The 18565-nt window shown below is 46.2% G+C and overlaps 1 long non-coding RNA gene and 1 pseudogene across 1 annotated transcript; both read left to right on the top strand.

The window, feature by feature from the left end:
• Nucleotides 1–683: 683 nt before the first annotated feature.
• LOC142558053 (uncharacterized) lies at nt 684–1273 on the top strand. Its single transcript, XR_012822939.1, has 3 exons — nt 684–726; nt 1069–1125; nt 1206–1273. It is a non-coding gene; the product is annotated as an uncharacterized LOC142558053 (long non-coding RNA).
• Nucleotides 1274–2300: 1027 nt separating this feature from the next.
• On the top strand, nt 2301–3471 carry LOC142558402 (uncharacterized; annotated as a pseudogene).
• Nucleotides 3472–18565: the final 15094 nt, after the last annotated feature.

Here is an 18565-nt window from a genome sequence, read left to right as displayed (position 1 = left end):
AGTGAAAAAGCTTTGAAGTCATGTACCGTAGCTCGTAGCTATTTTTGCCCCTCATTTCTGCCGAACCTGAATAGGAAACATGTGCCGCATTTCATGCTCGATAGTGGTGCTGTGCAAATGTTACGATTGAGCTAGGCTTCATGCTATCGGTGCGGAGGACACGATATTGAACTGGTGAGACGTTAACTTTTTACATCTTCGTCGCTTCGCTTGTCCGTGGCGATGTATCAGCAATTGTTGCTGAATCGAAGCCTCCGTTCTTGGCTGCTATAACAGATTTGCTGCGGTGGCCTGGAGGTTAAGGCGTTTCGCTGCCAAGACCGAAGTAGCGGTGCCAATACGCAGCCGAGGCGGCGACATTTCTGTGGAGGCCCCCCAAACCGCAAAAACGCTCCGAGTACTAATGCTTGAGTGGTCTAAGAATTTCGGGTTGTCAGAATTAATAAGTTCGTCTCTACTGCTATGGGTTTCATAATTTTGTCAATGGCTTTAGCACATAAAAGCCAAGAATTTATAGCTGCGATAATAAAAAAGCTTCGTAATATTTCAGGTTATCTTTAGGCGCAGACGCCTGAACCATGATGAAAATACGCCAGCACCAACTAAGCGGAAGGCAAGTGTACAGATTGTTATCACTGTGTGGCTGATAATGATTTACTTCGGTTCCAGAGAAAAACGAGCAGAGACACACGAGATGAAGAGTCACGTCAGGTTCCTTCACAGAGTGTAAGGCTTTTCTTTGGTCTAATTTGTCAGAATTTGAACATACCAGTGAACTGAACTATGGAAAATAGCCGGTGTGTGTCGTTATAAGAACAATGTAGCCAATGGTCACAAGAAAGATTTAAGTATGTTGCGTACCACAATATGGGAAGGTATTTCGTTTGTTAAACAAACTTGTCTTTCAGAACAAAAACTTTGTTAGTTGATGTTTTGCCTACAAGTAACTTCACTAACTGGAAATGCCCCAACTAGGTCTTTCCCGCGTTGTGAAGTTTTCATAACTATGTAGGCCAGCGGAAGTTCTGTCAATGCAACAGGCTTAAAGCTATTGATGTGTTTTTACAGGTCACTTATGATGCACAAGCTTCCACATTGGCCTCTCTTTTGAAAAGTTTGCAATATGTGAGTAGGCATGCATTCACTGTCTTGACATACTATCACCGAGAATATGTGCTCACTGTTATGTGTCCTACCCATACCAGGTTGGAGATGGTGCCGAGATAATTCTAGACAGCTCTTGTGCATGTCAGGAAACAGACGTAAGTAGTCTTGCCAACAGCTTAAGGTTACAGGCACACCAGACACCATAAAACCATGCCAACTGTTGCTGTCGTTCTCTCAACAGGAGACTTCCCACAGTGAGCCTGCAGTGTGCACTGATGCATTTGAAAGTGAACCAGCTTTAAGTGACCTTCTGCACCACTTATTGACACAAGTGCTGTTCAGTTCTTTACACATTATGAAAGAGTAAGCACTCGTGCAATTTCTTCTGCATTCTTATATTGTCATATTTAAAGATAACTCAACTTCAACAGGCTGCAGCACACATGGAAACCACATCATTCAACAATGTTTTGGGGAATGGAGATGTAAGTGCTCACACAGCCAGTCTAGGCTTCTGAACACCGTGCCTGTTTAAGAAGTACACACATTCACATGGTTTCTCCTTTCATAGGCTCACTGCAGCGAAGATACGTTTCCCAGCTCTGGCACAATTCATGAACCAGATGTGAATGGTCTGGACAATCTAGGCTTTTTCATATGCTGCTTCCAGTTGAACAGAGGTGCCAATTTTTTCTGCAGGTTTCCCTTCACATTGGAAATTCACTGGTCAGATGTACATTGGATAAAGAACCTGATGTGAGTGTACAGGCGCTCTCCCCTCCACATGATCATGTCTACTTCCTGTGCGACACTGCAATGGTGATTGCTGCTGTGCTTTTTTTACAGGATTTCACTTATGGTGTAGCTACTCCAGACAGCAGTGTTGCAGAAAATGAAGCTTGTGGAAGCTTAATATCAGATCACGAAGTTGACGTAAGTATGCACGCAGATTATTTGAGTGGCCGGATGATGTGTTTAAGTTTCCCACAAAACTGTCATTTTGTCAGATTCACGTAAGCAAAACCGAGCACATCATGACAAGGAAAAATACAAAGGTAATATTTTGTAATGTTAACGTGTTCTGCATTATGACATGCCTTTCCACTTCCTTGTAGGTGATGAAAGATAGCTCCACACAATGGGAACTGCCACCAGCTGACCATTCCTACACCAGCACAAGACTTTCTATGACCATGAGAACTATTTCCTATCGAACACTGACCAGTGATGACATTCATTTTTACACTGGCATTTCTGTGGCTGTATTTGACAAGCTCGTGTCAGCACTGAAGACTCGAGACAAGACAGTTCGCAAGCTCTTGAACATCGAAGACCAGCTGTTATTGACACTCATGAGGCTTAGACTTGGCCTCCTTTGTGGCGATTTAGCAAGACGGTTCGACGTCTCTGTAGCTTATGTTTCTAGAAAATTTTCGAGAGTGCTGGACGATCTGGTGAAGATCATGCAAGTAGTTTTTGTGTGGCTTCCCCGCTCAAGGTTTCGGGCAAGCATGCCTGAGAGTTTCAGAAACAACGAGTACAGTCGTACAACATGCATATTCGACTGCACTGAAGCACTAATGCAAAGGCCACGGAAACTAATGGCCAGATCCCAAAGTTACAGCCATTACAACGGTGCAAACACGATGAAATTTCTTACCGTCATAGCACCAAATGGATTTATAATGTTTGTGTCAGATGTGTATGGAGGCAGGGCGTCAGACAAATACATTGTAGACATGTGGAGTGGAGGAGTACCTCCTTCCACGTGATGAGATAATGGCAGACCGTAGTTTCAAGCTTGGCCCTTATTTTGAGGTTCAAGGGAATAAAATGAACAGGCCTGCATTTAGAAAAGGTCGGTGTCCACAATAGTGTTTTCATAACCTCCATAAACTTAAGAGCTACACAGTAATTACATTTACATGACTGCCTTTTCATCTTTTTTTTTTCAGGAAAGGATCAGCTACCTGAAAATGAAGTCACCGAAACTATAGGCGCATCGCTTCGCTACGAATTCATGTTGAACGGGCAATCAACCGAATCAAGACGTACAGAATTTTCAAGCAAGTACTGCCCATCAAGTCAAGAAAATATGCCAGCAAAATTGTCCTTGTTTGTGCAGGACTCTGTAACCTTAAACGCCCGCTCATCAACGAACAGACAAAAGCATAAATGTCCCGTATGTACTTTAATTTAGCCTTATAAGCTCTCTGTGAGAAGTAAATAGGGTAAACTTCACTTCACTAATGCCGTTTTAAAGCGTGAACTTGCGATTTCGCCGTGGCCGTGCTCTGAGGAGGCACATAACGTCACACCGCGTTCCTCGTCGTTGCGCTCGCCTCCACTCGCTTCGCCAGCTGCGTCACATGCCTGATAACATGTCGGAGGATTGAAAAGGAGAGTTCGCGTGCGTTGCAACCACAGTTGAGGCGGCAGTATGGACGGCGACAATTCTGACAAGCAGAAGGAGGTCTGGAATCGACATCAGAATGATATGAAGAGGAAACCAATTAATCGCCCAGTAAACAGACGAACAGAGCGCCGAATGATTGGCTAAACGCCGCAACATAGCCAGACAACCACACTATCCTGGACTTGCAATCAAGATTAACCAAGGCTAACCATGCTATGCCTTAGCTTTCGTTACGTATATCCTGGCATAGCCGAGCTAAGCCACTGCCAATTTTTTTGTAACCTCACTGGTTACGTACCTGTGAAGCTTATGGAAGTGATGTGAAGCCAAGGTGTTAAAAGGTGGTTGAATGTTTTTTATTCATTCAATATACTTGGGCGGCTCCAATGAAGCAGACTTTATGAATAAATAAAATTTTACTTGCGCATCACAAATCGCAAATCTCGTCATACTTTTTGCACACAGCCAGCTTTTTTTATAATTTAGGTCCTCAAGGTGAGGCAGGAGATGCAAAAAGTAGAATGTTTTGAGCCTCTTCAGGTTCTGTTCAATGTCAATAGGCACATTTACAATGACATAACTTTCAGCCGACCACACATAAAAATAGCAGGTGCTTTTGCCACATCAAAACATGATAAACTGCACTTGGTTATACTAACCATTTTTGCCACCTGGACAAAGCACAGGTTCCCCATTCACAAGCTTAACGTCATACTTTCCCTTTTCAATTAACACCATGCAATCTGAAACTGTGGGACACTTGATCTCAACTGGGGCTTCATCAGCACAGATGCCATCAGGGCTTGCAGACAGCCAAGGATGTCTACTGCTCACTACCATACCCGACTGCGCTACAGCCAGACCAGTCTGCCTCATAAATGCTACTCTTGCAATGACTTCGTGCTTCAGCCCATGTTTTGTGGCAGCATTACCGGTAAAGCATGGATTTGACAGTGCAGAAACAGCTTTCGAGAGATCAGTGCTTTCCCTTTTAGGAACCCGCTTCACATTTTATGCAGTTATGCGAAGGCGCCTGGCCATGAGCCATATGGCGGGCACCACTGTTCCCCAGTGGCAAATTCAAGGGAAGCCCGTCCTACATTCGAAAGCATAACAAACATTTGATAAAATACTTTGTAAGGGTCGCAGCCTTTTGGGAGTTCCAAAGGGTCTGTATGTGAGTGGCGAGGCTGGCTTCGCAGATCAGAAGCACGTGGGTCCCGAGCAGCCGCATTCAGTGTACTATGAAGCAAAGTACCTGCAAGATATAAAGCAATTACACACAATTCGCACTGTACTGTACCGGCTAACACCACTTGTATATATAATGATGTGCAACAACCTAACATGATATCTACTGTGTTTGAAAGGCACCAAAACCTACTATCACAATCTGCATTACTATTTAGTTAAATAAATGGCAACAAAGAACCTGTCAGTCTCCTAACGTACGTATGCGATTCAGTGCCAAAAAAATATACGGTTTTAAGAAACAGCCGCCGCTGTAACTTGAAGGCATTTCACTTAACACTAATGCACTCATTTCATGTTGGAAGAAATGTGCCCTCACCAGGAATGTTGAAGAGATCTGAAAATGGTTTGCTCCCAATGTGGTTTATCAGCTCTACATCATCTCCGAAGTGATGAAACTTTCTTGTGGGTTTTGGGGCCTTATTTTCGGAGTCCACAGTTCGTTTTTGCAGCTTAAAGTCCATATCTTCAAGCAGGACAGGTTCCACATTCCTCTTTGTTCCCCTGTTCCACTGAGCTATTTGGTCAGTACATGATGTGCCGGTCATTCCCGAGGCGACAGCCATATCGACTTTCCACAGTAGTGCACCAACATGGCTGCAAACCCTTGCTTTCCCAGCCATACACGAGCAACCAGCAGTGATCACCTGTCCGGTGTGCCTGACACAAGCTCATGCTTTCCAAGGCTTTTGATTTATGCCCTGCGATGGTCGAACATCCGCCTTGAGGTACACTAAGCCTGCGTTAACATTGTTACAAAGCACCTGGCCCACCCAGCCACTCTGCACAAAATTGTAGGAGTCTAGGCCTTTGTATGCCTCAGCTTCTTTGTGGTCACACGCCTTGCTCTTGATGAGGTAGCACACAATGTGGGCACTAGACACACTTCGCAACGCCTTGACGTCGTCCACCCAGCTGTTGACAAACATTGGGTGCACGCAGGTCACTCCATCTGAAAAATAGGTGACATCAACCAGTGAGTGTATATGTAGGCTAAAACCAGAACACTGTAAGAATAACTAATCAAGCTTCCTTGCGCACAATATTTGCATACACTTCAGCAACAAATAGAATGATTAAAAATTATATTCTGAGGGTTTATGTGCCAAAACCACGATTTAATTACAAGGCACGCCGTAGAGAACGACTCAGGATTAATTTTGACCACTTGGGTTTATTTAACGTGCACCCGATGCACAATACACGGAAATTTTAGCATTTCACCCCCACCGAAATGCGGCCGCCGCGGCCGAGATCTGATCCAGCGCCCCCAGGCCTAGTAGCGCAACGCCATAGCCACTACGCCACCACGGCGGGTTATCAAATACAATGGGAGCATGCGATGGGAGAATACAGATCATCGATCTCATATGTGTTAAACTGTGAGATGCACTTGGAGGCGACATTGTCACGCCCGTGGCTCAGACTGCAACGTCCCTACATTCCCTTGACTAAAACATTAAATGCTGTTTGTAGTGGGGTGCTCCAGATTACTTTGACCAGCTCGGCTCCTTTAGTGTAAACACAACGCACGGCAGTAGACGCTGCGGCCGGCCTTACGTCCAACAGCGCAACGCCATAGCCACTGGACTACGGGCTACCGCGGAGTGCTCGTTTTTCTGAGACGGTAGATATCGCTTCGTTCTCACATCGTTTCCATTTATTACGCGAGATGAGGCTTCGTAGCACGCCAGCGATGCGGGCGGTTTATTAGGATGGCAAGACGGCTTTCCGCGACCGCAGATCAGTACAAACTGCGTCGTTCCGCGCATGCCTGAGTGGAAAGCACTTGCAACAGAGAACGAAGATTTTGGGAGGACACCATCGCGAAGCGATCCTAAGCAGCTTGGTTGCAGACCAATCATGCGACATGGCATTGTTCATAGCAGGAAAGCGAGCGATGGGAAGATGCGGTGTCCGCGCCGCCACAAACGTTGCGAGCTGACAGCTGCCGCTAACACTCCCGTTCAAAGTACAACTCACAGACGCACCTGTATGCAATTGCTGGCTGCGCGATCACGGACGCAGCGAACGATGAAACACAGCATGCATTGTTTATTCTACGCGAAATTGACGCGCAAAACATTGCGAGTTGAGCGCACACACTCACCGATGTCGATCGTATCCCCAGCCGACAATGTGCAGGTCCCACTGGCGCCTGGCTGCGTGCTGCTGTTCGTTGTGGCCACTGTGGCCATTTCCTAGCAGCGATGAAGACTTCGCGCGCAGAAAGATGCGTCTGCAACGCGCTAACAAAAATTCCGCAGGAATTCACAGACACAAACGTCGGTACACCTTATACGAACACGTTGCCAAAAGGTGCTGCCGGCGCAGTTAATAGCCCAGCATGGCGCGACAATGACGCTTCCGCTGAGAACCGACAGGTGGCGCTAGCATGATGCCTATGGCGGCGCCCAGCTGCCTTAGGTGTAAAAGTCCACAAAGGTGTAGAAAGCCTAAGAGTGCTACAGTTTATGCGTATTTCGAATTAAACGAGATGCGCTGCTACACAGAAAAGTGGAGTGGCGTATATCACAAATTATGATTAGGTCGCAACTACTGTTCAATTAAAGAACATTCTTTTTCCCTTCAATATCGCAGAATTTCAAACTGATTTGGCTAATGTTTGAAACAATTAATTTTCTTTATTTTAAATTGAGATTATTACATGAGACTTCGGCCGCATCCTCCCATCTAACAACACGAATACCGCTGGCGTCTTAGTCATTGCCCCGTAGTGATCATAAGCGCAATTATTTGAGAAAAAAAATGCGAGGACACCTGAGCACTTCTTATGAGCTCTGAATGCGAAAGAATTAATGTCCATTTGAACGCTGCTGAGCGGTCCTTCGTGTTATGAACTGCTCGCGAGCAAGCGAGCGCGTTCAGACGCATGACCAACGGCTCGTTTAGCACGGGTAAGAAGACACCAGGCTTCTGAGCGTGGGGTCGTAAGTTCAAAACTCACTACCGTTAACGTTCCTTTTTCTTTCGAATTTATTCTGGTGTTATTATACATTAATTTCTTTACAGCGATTACCGAGGCGGACTCAGAACGCAGACGACAGCTTGCGCGCACGAGGTACGGGCGGACAACACAGGCTAGCGAGAGCGAGGATGACGTGCGTCGCGGCGATGCCCGCTCCCCTCACGCAATATACCTGGCGCGCCATCGCCGTAGCAGATGTGCCCTGCTCCGCCCTGCTACTTTGAGGCCCGCACCAGACGTGGCGTAGCAGCCAATGAGAACTGAAATGCCGTTTCGCTGCTTATACAACCCCTGCGAGCTGGTCGACACAGTTGTGCCTGCAAGCTCACTTCGGTTCTGCGGCATAGAAAAGTTAATTCGCGCAGAAACCGCGACACATATATAATTTCGCTTCACGGGCATGCCTGAAGCCCACCGACCTCTTTATGTAATCGAATGCTGTGTATGCAACCAATTTTTTTTATTTATTTATTTTTATTTATCCATTCGGCACGGGCTACTAGGTGGGCACCCACTCTTGTCCAGTCCTCCAGAATGGACATGTACCACTGTGACGCAATATGTACAGAATCCGTAAATGTATAGTTATATATCGGTCGTGCACCCCTGTGAATAAACCTGGACAGGCCATTCTTCCCTCAACAAGCATTGTAATTCGCTTTCCTCCTTGTGACGCTTTTACGTATGCATCTCACGTGGTGCTGTGCGTGAATGTGAAAATTAGGCGAAAATAAAGCGGTGACCTTCGTGGTGGATAAAGACAAACTTTGCATGAGGTTACGTGCTGCCAAGGCTCAAAGTAGGCACGACAGTTTGCATCGATGTTAGTTGTGTGCGAGTTATTGCACACCACTTGGTTGAAGCTTCGTTTCTTATGGATTCCAAAGTGTGCGTCCCATCTGCATAATTTTTTCTGCTCCCTATCTCTAGGCAGCCAGACTTAGGTGGTTATGCCGCCTTCAGTTCACTTTTTTTCAGGACTCGTATTGTAACGTGCTGTAAAAGTAGACTTGAATGAATAGACGGCGCATCATGCTGATTTTGTTAATCACCTTATACATCGATGATTGCAATATCTGGTTAACGACTCTTCACCGCGCGAAATGTAACAAATTGTGAAACTGAATTCATTTGCCTGCAGTGCGCTGCGCGTTCCTTCTAAACGTAACACCGAATTCACCTGTGACTTGCTCCATATTGCACTATATTTCACGATGTACAGCTTTTTTTTTTTTTTTTTGAAGCGCCGATGGCGAAGAAAAGAATATTGAGCGTTAAGAGTAGCTGTTTCAAGTCATGGGGTCCAAACATTGAATACAAGAAATGAAACGGAAACTGACGACCAGGCATCGAACGACGGAACAGAAACTATTTTAGGCGTCACCTTAGACTAGAAGCCGACGGAATGGAGTATAAAGCACCATCGAAGCCGCAGGTACATCGAATACAGGCAGATACAGCCGGATCTACACTATCATGTAGACACATTAGGCAAATGCAGGTAATCGCAGGGAAATCGTGGCAGGGAATGGGATGAGGCCAGGAATGTGGTAGTAAAGATGAATTCGGCAGATACGAGACAGGGGTATCACGAAAGATTGCTGGCGATGTCCGGCATTCGACATGCAACGCGATTCGGCCACCGACATGCTGCCGTGCCCGCAAGACCGAGAGCTAGAGATCTCCCTGCAGTAGGGCCCCAAACAGGCTGCCATGTTTGGCTTTTCAAGCATCGCACTCGCCTCGCACCTGCCGCCAAAATACTTGCCGGCATTCCGATCTAGAAAGGGGCCTCGCTTGCACGGGTTTATAGTCGATCGCTTTTTTATTCGACCCCCCCCCCTTGCCCCCTTCCCCTCCCACCCTTCCATCCTCAGCTTCATACACTGACCACGTAACCTAGCTCCGTGTTCCCAAGCAAGCGGTCAACGGCTTCTTGCAACAGGGCTAATAACCTGGCCAGCTTGTTCAAGCGCCTAGGCGCGCCCGTCCGATGAAGGGCGTTTTTTTTTAGGGGGGGGGGGGGTGTTGCGTTGATGCCATCGGACCCCACTTACTCGAAGCGAGTGGCAGGTGTTTTTTCGAGGGGCCCACCTACGGCGGTCGTTGCTTCGTACACACAGTGCTTGTGCGGAGCGCGAGTTGCTGATCATCTAGCATTGGAACCAATAAACACTGTTGCAGAACGTTGCCCTGCCGGTGGTTCAAGGACCGCAGTCTGTCTTCTTGTTTGTTTTGCGTGCTGGGGTTCTCATAAAGCCGCAGTACTCGTATGACTATACTGGCAGTGCAGATTTCTAGAAGTTCCTTCTCAAAATTCGAAGTTAAAGTTCTGCGTGGGGTTGGCCTTTTACAGGACGACACTTAGTAGGAGCACATGGAGACAAATAAACTTTGTTTCCGGTTGTTGTGTAACTTAATCACTTAACTAATACACCGAAAGCACACAGTCACGACTAAATCACGCCTAAAAGGCACTTGTACAATATACTTTATCTAAGAGGCAGTAATATACGTACATCTAGGTTTTACCCATCGCCAGGCGTATCTGGCAGCCACATAACATGGGGTGCACGAGACATTTGTAACTACCAAAGAAAAAAAACAATTGAATGATTTAAAACTAATCTCCGAATTGTGCAATGCAAAGAGATGTCAGACTCACACATGAATTTCCCTCGGGCCAAATTCACAGTCTTTTCTTTTTTTTTCTTTTCTAAATGCTGTTTCGCATTGATCGTCCACTTTTGACAATATTGTTACCTGGAGATAAGAATATACCCTAAATAATGATTGGCTGGCATTTAGTCTTACGAAGTGTATTAGCTTATAGAGCTCGTGTAGCGAACACATACACAGAGATACAGCCAGAGAATGTCTCTCGTCCGCTCGAGCGAGATGTTCCTCCTTCTAATGAATATGTACACGAACTAGCTCAGCAACAAAGCGTCTTGATGTGCTCGTAGCTCTGCTTCTTACTCGTCGTGTTAGGGGAGTGGAGTTGGCTCAGCAACGCCCTGGGAGGTGAATCAACCCTCCTGATAACCTCTTCTGTGTACTCAACGCCGCAGAACGGCAGGTGGTTTTCGTGGCCTGGTGGGTGCGATCAGTAACCTTTCTGAGTGGCGATGAACCAGGAGGAGGATTCTTCAAAAACATGTGTGTGTGTGTGTGTGTGTGTGTGTGTGTGTGTGTGTGTGTGTGTGTGTGTGTGTGTGTGTGTGTGTGTGTGTGTGTGTGTGTGTGTGTGTGTGTGTGTGTGTGTGTGTGTGTGTGTGTGTGTGTGTGTGTGTGTGTGTGTGTGTGTGTGTGTGTGTGCGCGTGCGTGCATGCGTGCGTGCGTGTGTGTGTGTGTGTGTGTGTGTGCGTGTGTGTGTGTGTGTGTGTGTGTGTGTGTGTGTGTGCTTTTAGTTGTCTTTCATGAACTATCGCAGTATCTCTTTTCACAGACGCCCTGTAGAAATAAAAGGATGGGTACAAGGGCTGTCCTATGGGCTATCTCCTATCCATAACTTCAACACTGTCTCTGACAGAAAAGCATTCAGATGCAGTTTCCAGCAACACTATACGAGGTTATGCTAGGAAGACGCCTTTTTTTTCTTTTTTCTTTCCTGTGCTTACTCTTTTCTACGCGCAACTCTTCATAACATAGTTATGCACCGACTCGCCCGCGAAGTTCTTCTAAACTTTACAGGGTGTCCCATCTATAACATGCACGAAGATTTAAAGATATGCAAATGCCACGTATAGCTGGACACAGAACCAAGGTAATGTTGTTTATCGTCGCTTGAAGACGTTCAGATTATTATCTTCAGTCCACCTAATTAGACAAATAGTCCTATTAATTAATCAACTTATCATATTATATTTCGACAAAAGTGTCAATGAGAAAACTGTAGAGCAACATGGAGAACTCCCGATGCAGCTTTCGGTTGCTCAATGAATGCTGCATAAAAAGTGTTTTTCCGAGCGGGAAAGAAGCAGTTGTTTAGCGATTGAAAACATGTATAATGATGCAATGACTTATACAACGTGAAAGTGCGAATGCCTCCGTGCCTTTAAATGGTAATTAATGAAAAGAAATGGTCGAAAAGGAAATGTCTAGAAGCGAGAAAGCGGGAACTAGGCTTTGTCTGCACGAAAGCTACGCTATGCTCCGTATGGCGTTCGATCACCTCTGGTTTTAAAGGTCACGCTTAGCCTCCGTGACGCTGATTATGGCACAGAAAATGCAGTGCAGCGTGAGAAGTGATCGAAGGATTTAGATGCACATTGCACATTGCTCTTGGCTATATAAAAAAGGGGCGACGCCTTGTAATACAACGAACTGAGTACCTAAACGTAAAAGCCGCACGGTAGTTCAATGTCTCCACAGTGACACAGCGCACGCGTGATAATTAGAGATGACTGCAGAGGCCTCGCTCCTGCGAGAGATGTAAAACATTTTTACCTTAACCATGGAGTTCCAATGGAAAAAGGTCTTTTCTTTTTAGGGTAGGGAAGGGAGAGAGGGGGGTGCGAAGCACGAAAGAAGTACAGATACCGAGTGTGTTTGTAACTCTAAATTGTAACCCGGCAGACTCCTTTCTCCATATGTTGGGCACCGTTGCTCTAGCGGAACTTTTTTATACGTTTCGCTTGAACATTATTTGAGCGTCACGGTAAAGGAAAAACTCCTTAGCAAATGCAGCCTTACGGCAAGGTCAGAAGATATGTCTTAAAGCTGCCCACTTGAGGCTTTTTTTTTTCCATTTTCGAAGCAAGTGGAGGCCAAGCAAGCCACGCGCAGTCTCAAACGGCTTCCCGAGGTGCATCTACTTGCTTGGACTAAATCGTGCGCTGCTGTAGCGTGGGCGTACATGCACGAACCCCGTCGCACATCGTGCTCCTGTTTCTCACGGGCCACCCTCCTCCACACCCAGCGGGATACAGCCGCGCGCCGGTGATCGCCGCGTTATAATGCAGGAGCGGCCGTGCCGCGGGTGGGAACGCGACAGGTGTGGTTCTGTGCAGCCGAGAGAGTTTTCTGTACGCTTTCTCGAGCCGAAGCTTCCATAGCGCCGCTTTGAGGAACGTTGACGATCCGCTCTACAAGGCATAATATACTGTAATGAACGCTATATTTGTGATGTTCTTTTTTTTGCTCTTTTCTTTCCGTCGCCTGGTGTTTTCGAATCTCGCCCTTTGAGTGGGCGTGGTTCCACGCTCGATCCGCCGATGCGGTCGCATGACGGAGCAAGGTGGTTGCACCTTGCGAATCCGGATGAGGCGTTTCTTCCTTGCGTACTCGCCAGTGCGATGGTTTACCAAAGTGGTTATTGTGCAAAGTGGTTTTAAGCTTTTTGAAGCTTAAAAGAAAATAAGACGAAGCCGAAGGGGCCTTAGAAATACATGCCCCTTAGAGAACTTTGTCTTACCAGAAATGGTCCATAGACCTCGAAATCTGCTGTTACCTGGGCACTCAAGTATCCACGACACAAAAGAATAAATGAAGCGGCAGTAAAAACAAAAGGCAGAGGCAAGTGAAGACGGTGAATCAACTTTATTTCAGACGCCATGCTGCAGGTGTCCGGACGTGCGCGATAACCATTTCCTGCAGGTGCCCGTAGACCTGCTCACTAGCCGGAACTGGCCCTCAGGATTTGGCCTTGTCAGGCGCACTGTTCTACGCTTTCGACACACCTTTCATTTTTAAATGCTTGGCTCAAGTTATGTGGGACACCGTGTATATCAGTCATGGAAGTGTGGCTTTAGACCAAACGCGTCCACTATCATCAGAAATTATGAAAACCAGAGACACTTCAAGAAACAGCAGCGGAGGACTCCATCTTTGGGTCTAGCCTACGCACGGATATTGTATAGCATTTATGGCCTGAAACCCCCATGCTAGCATCCGGGTAGTTGCCGCCCAGGTACCAATTTTCAAATTTGGAGGATTCCAAACGGCGGCCTTTCACCTGTACCACCTTAACCAGCCCCAATGCTCCGAACATGTGGAGCTGTGGAATCATCTAGGTTTTTCGAATAGGGTCCTCACAAAGGCCATTGAGCCACCGGACTTTTTGAGCAACAACATGTGCACAAATGAAGCCAATTTTCGGAGAAAGGCGATGGTAAATTTGCATAAGGCACACTATTGGAGTGACTGTACAACGCACACTGGGTAAAGCGCAAGCGGAACCGGTGCCACTGCTTGCGATCAATGTGGTGGGCGGCATTTACGCCGGTATTATAATCAGTCCCATCTTCTTTGATCACACACCGACCGAACAGCGTTACGGGACGAAATCCTTGAAGGAGCGGTTAATGAGTTTCTCAGCGAAGTCCCGTTGTCACGTCTTCCACTGAAGGACCGGTGCCGATTACGCTTAACCCAGTGTGGATCGGAGTCACTTCAGCAGTGTGCATTATGCAAACTTACCTGGCCGTTTCTGTGAAAATTGGCTTCATCTGTGCGCACGATGTTGCTCAAAAAGTGCGGCGACTGATCGGCTCCCATCTTCTTCGATCACACACAGACTGGACAGCGTTACGGACGCGAAATCCTTTAAGGAGCGGTGGATGAGTTTCTCAGCGAAGTCCCGCTGTCACGTCATCCACTTCTGCGGTATCAGCAAAATGGAACACTAGTACACAGCAGCAGCCAAGCACGAAACTGACTGGATGTGACTTTTCATGCGCATTAGATTGGCAGACACGGGACTGTAAATTGCCCGGCTACGTCACTTGACCTCTCTCCACTCGATTTCTTTCTTTGGGGTTATGGGAAAGATCGTGCTTACATGATCGAGATGGACGTCAGATTAGCTCAAGACAAGGATAACAGGTGTCTGCCGTAGAATTCGAGCGTCGGTCATCAAGAAAGCCACTGAAGATGTGATAAAGCAGACTCAGTACTGCGTAGCTGCAGAAGGAAACCTATTCGAACACGTCCTCTAGACAGCAGCTGAAGTTCAACGGCGGTGGCACAGATAATAAGGGTACACTGAAGTCTAATGCGCTTTTCTTTTCGTGCAGGCGTCCCGATTGCCAATTCGGCTCTTTTAGAAGTGGTTATTTACTTACTTGAACACATCGGTCTTGCCTTTCCTCAACATGTGGGTCGCTTCCCAGTCTGTTTATTTCGCTTTTATCTGATGCCACGAACCTGATTTTGCAGAACGCGTATATTCTCATGAAAACTAAAACAGTCACTTTAATTTGCCTTTGGTCCGAAGCAAGCTTCTGGCGCGAAATATAGCTGCGCGCGCACTCTGTCGATGCGGTGTCAGCAAAGCCGGGATTTTGAAACATTTTATGCCTGTTACATTGCTTTCCGCGTTTCGTGCGTGGTCAGGCTGGCGCTTCGGCTACGTTATCTAGGGGCTTTTGTTATCAATGTGATCAGTCGGCCTAGAGAGACGGATAATAAGCGTGACGTAATTATCCTCATTCATGAGGATAATGAATACCTTCTTCCGCAAGCGGGATAGCCGAAAGTGGACGTGGAGGAGCCCGAACGGCGAGACTAGAAATGAAATAGACTTCATACTCTGCGCTAACCCTGGCATCATACAAGATGTGGACGTGCTCGGCGAGGTGCGCTGCAGTGACCACAGGATGGTAAGAACTCGAATTAGCCTAGACCTGAGGAGGGAACGGAAGAAACTGGTACATAAGAAGCCGATCAATGAGTTAGCGGTAAGAGGGAAAATAGAGGAATTCCAGATCAAGCTACAGAACAGGTATTCAGCTTTAACTCAGGAAGAGGACCTTAGTGTTGAAGCAATAAACGACAATCTTGTGGGCATCATTAAGGAGTGTGCAATGGAAGTCGGTGGTAACTCCGTTAGGCAGGATACCAGCAAACTATCGCAGGAGACGAAAGATCTGATCAAGAAACGCCAATGTATGAAAGCATCTAACCCTACAGCTAGAATAGAACTTGCAGAACTTTCGAAGTTAATCAACAAGCGTAAGACAGCTGACATAAGGAAGTATAATATGGATAGAATTGAACATGCTCTCAGGAACGGAGGAAGCCTAAAAACAGTGAAGAAGAAACTAGGAATTGGCAAGAATGAGATGTATGCGCTAAGAGACAAAGCCGGCAATATTATTACTAATATGGATGAGATAGTTCAAGTGGCTGAGGAGTTCTATATAGATTTATACAGTACCAGTGGCATCCACGATGCCACTGGTACTGTATAAGAGAAAATAGTCTAGAGGAATTCGAAATCCCGAAGGTAACGCCGGAAGAAGTAAAGAAAGCCTTAGGAGATATGCAAAGGGGGAAGGCAGCTGGGGAGGATCAGGTAACAGCAGATTTGTTGAAGGATGGTGGACAGATTGTTCTAGAGAAACTGGCCACCCTGTATACGCAATGCCTCATGACCTCGAGCGTACCGGAATCTTGGAAGAACGCTAACATAATCCTAATCCATAAGAAAGGGGACGCCAAAGACTTGAAAAATTATAGACCGATCAGCTTACTGTCCGTTGCCTACAAAGTATTTACTAAGGTAATTGCAAATAGAATCAGGAACACCTTAGACTTCTGTCAACCAAAGGACCAGGCAGGATTCCGTAAAGGCTACTCAACAATAGACCATATTCACACTATCAATCAATTGATAGAGAAATGTGCAGAGTATAACCAACCCTTATATATAGCTTTCATTGATTACGAGAAAGCGTTTGATTCAGTCGAAACCTCAGCAGTCATGGAGGCATTACGGAATCAGGGTGTAGATGAGCCATATGTAAAAATACTGGAAGATATCTATAGCGGCTCCACAGCCACCGTAGTCCTCCATAAAGCAAGCAACAAAATCCCAATAAAGAAAGGCGTCAGGCAGGGAGATACGATATCTCCAATGCTATTCACAGCGTGTTTGCAGGAGGTATTCAGAGACCTGGATTGGGAAGAATTGGGGATAAATGTTAATGGAGAATACCTTAGTAACTTGCGATTCGCTGATGATATTGCCTTGCTTAGTAACTCAGGGGACCAATTGCAATGCATGCTCACTGACCTGGAGAGGCAAAGCAGAAGAGTGGGTCTAAAAATTAATCTGCAGAAAACTAAAGTAATGCTTAACAGTCTCGGGAGGGAACAGCAATTTACAATAGGCAGCGAGGCACTGGAAGTCGTAAGGGAATACATCTACTGAGGGCAGGTAGTGACGGCGGATCCGGATCATGAGACGGAAATAATCAGAAGAATAAGAATGGGCTGAGGTGCGTTTGGCAGGCATTCCCAAATCATGAACAGCAGGTTGCCATTATCCCTCAAGAGAAAAGTATATAATAGCTGTGTCTTACCAGTACTCACCTACGGGGCAGAAACCTGGAGGCTTACTAAAAGGGTTCTACTCAAATTGAGGACGACACAACGAGCTATGGAAAGAAGAATGATAGGTGTAACTTTAAGGGATAAGAAAAGAGCAGATTGGGTGAGGGAACAAACGCGAGTTAATGACATCTTAGTTGAAATCAAGAAAAAGAAATGGGCATGGGCAGGACATGTAATGAGGAGGGAAGATAACCGATGGTCATTAAGGGTTACGGACTGGATCCCAAGGGAAGGGAAGCGTAGCAGGGGGCGGCAGAAAGTTAGGTGGGCGGATGAGATTAAGAAGTTTGCAGGGACGGCATGGCCACAATTAGTACATGACCGGGGTTGTTGGAGAAGTATGGGAGAGGCCTTTGCCCTGCAGTGGGCGTAACCAGGCTGATGATGATGATGATGATGATGATGATGATGATGATGATGATGATGATGATGATGATGATGATGAAAGAGGAAGGAATAGCTGCAAAGCCGCGAAACCTGCTGTTGGTGCTCCTTCCACCATTATCAAGGTGATGCGCTGTCTCTTAATTCCGGTTTGCAACAGGCAATGCAGTTGCCTTCAATCAGCTCATTTGAGGCCGCTGCTTTGCGATGCGGGTGAGAGCGCATTTACGTGGTATTTTTCATATTTCGTGAGGTTGGTTTGCCAGTTGGGAAAAATTGCACGCAATTAGTGCGTCGCTGAAAACACAGCAGTTAGATGTCATTTGGGGGTGCCTGGGGGTACGTACAAACGCCTCGTCGACACTCTTAAGTCTTGTTGCATGATAGTTGGGGCATACTGTATAATTTACTCAGTAACCGAAATGAGGCCATGCTGGATTGACTCGAAATTAGAATCAACAGCAGTCATGCGCAGGAGCGCCTATACTCGGACTCACGGAAAAAGAAAAAAAACGGATACAGAGAGAGGCTGCAGTTTTTCCGGAAAAGCGAAGCCGTATTAGTGATAGCGAAGTATACGACAATTACGCGAAGACAGAATACACCTCCGAGAGACGCCAGATTCTTGGTGGTGGGAGAGGACTCAGGCTTTGAAATTGAAGTGTCTTCTACACTGTCTTGTGATATAAGACCGTCACTTCACTGAACAATTCAGCGAGGTGACACTAAGTTCCTGCAAGAAATTATATATATATATATATATATATATATACATATACGAGAAGAAAGGGGGTTAACCGAGGGGCCCGATTTTTTATTAGTCATATCATAAGAAGCCAACAAACAGTGACACTAAGGACAACATAGGGTAAATTACTTGTGCTTAATAAATGAAATAAGGAAACGATAAATTAATGGAAATTAAAGTGGATTAACAAACAACATGCCGCAGGTGGGAACCGAACCCACAACCTTCGCATTTCGCGTGCGATGCTCTACTAATTGAGCTACCGCGGCGCTGTTTTCCCATCCACTTTCTTGGGTATTTATGTGTCCTAGTAGAACCCTGGTAATGTTTTTC

Source organism: Dermacentor variabilis, chromosome 9 (assembly GCF_050947875.1).
Source record: "Dermacentor variabilis isolate Ectoservices chromosome 9, ASM5094787v1, whole genome shotgun sequence".
NCBI classification, from domain to species: domain Eukaryota; kingdom Metazoa; phylum Arthropoda; class Arachnida; order Ixodida; family Ixodidae; genus Dermacentor; species Dermacentor variabilis.
The sequence above is the reverse complement of the archived record's forward strand: the minus strand, read 5'-3'. Positions and strand labels throughout refer to the sequence as shown.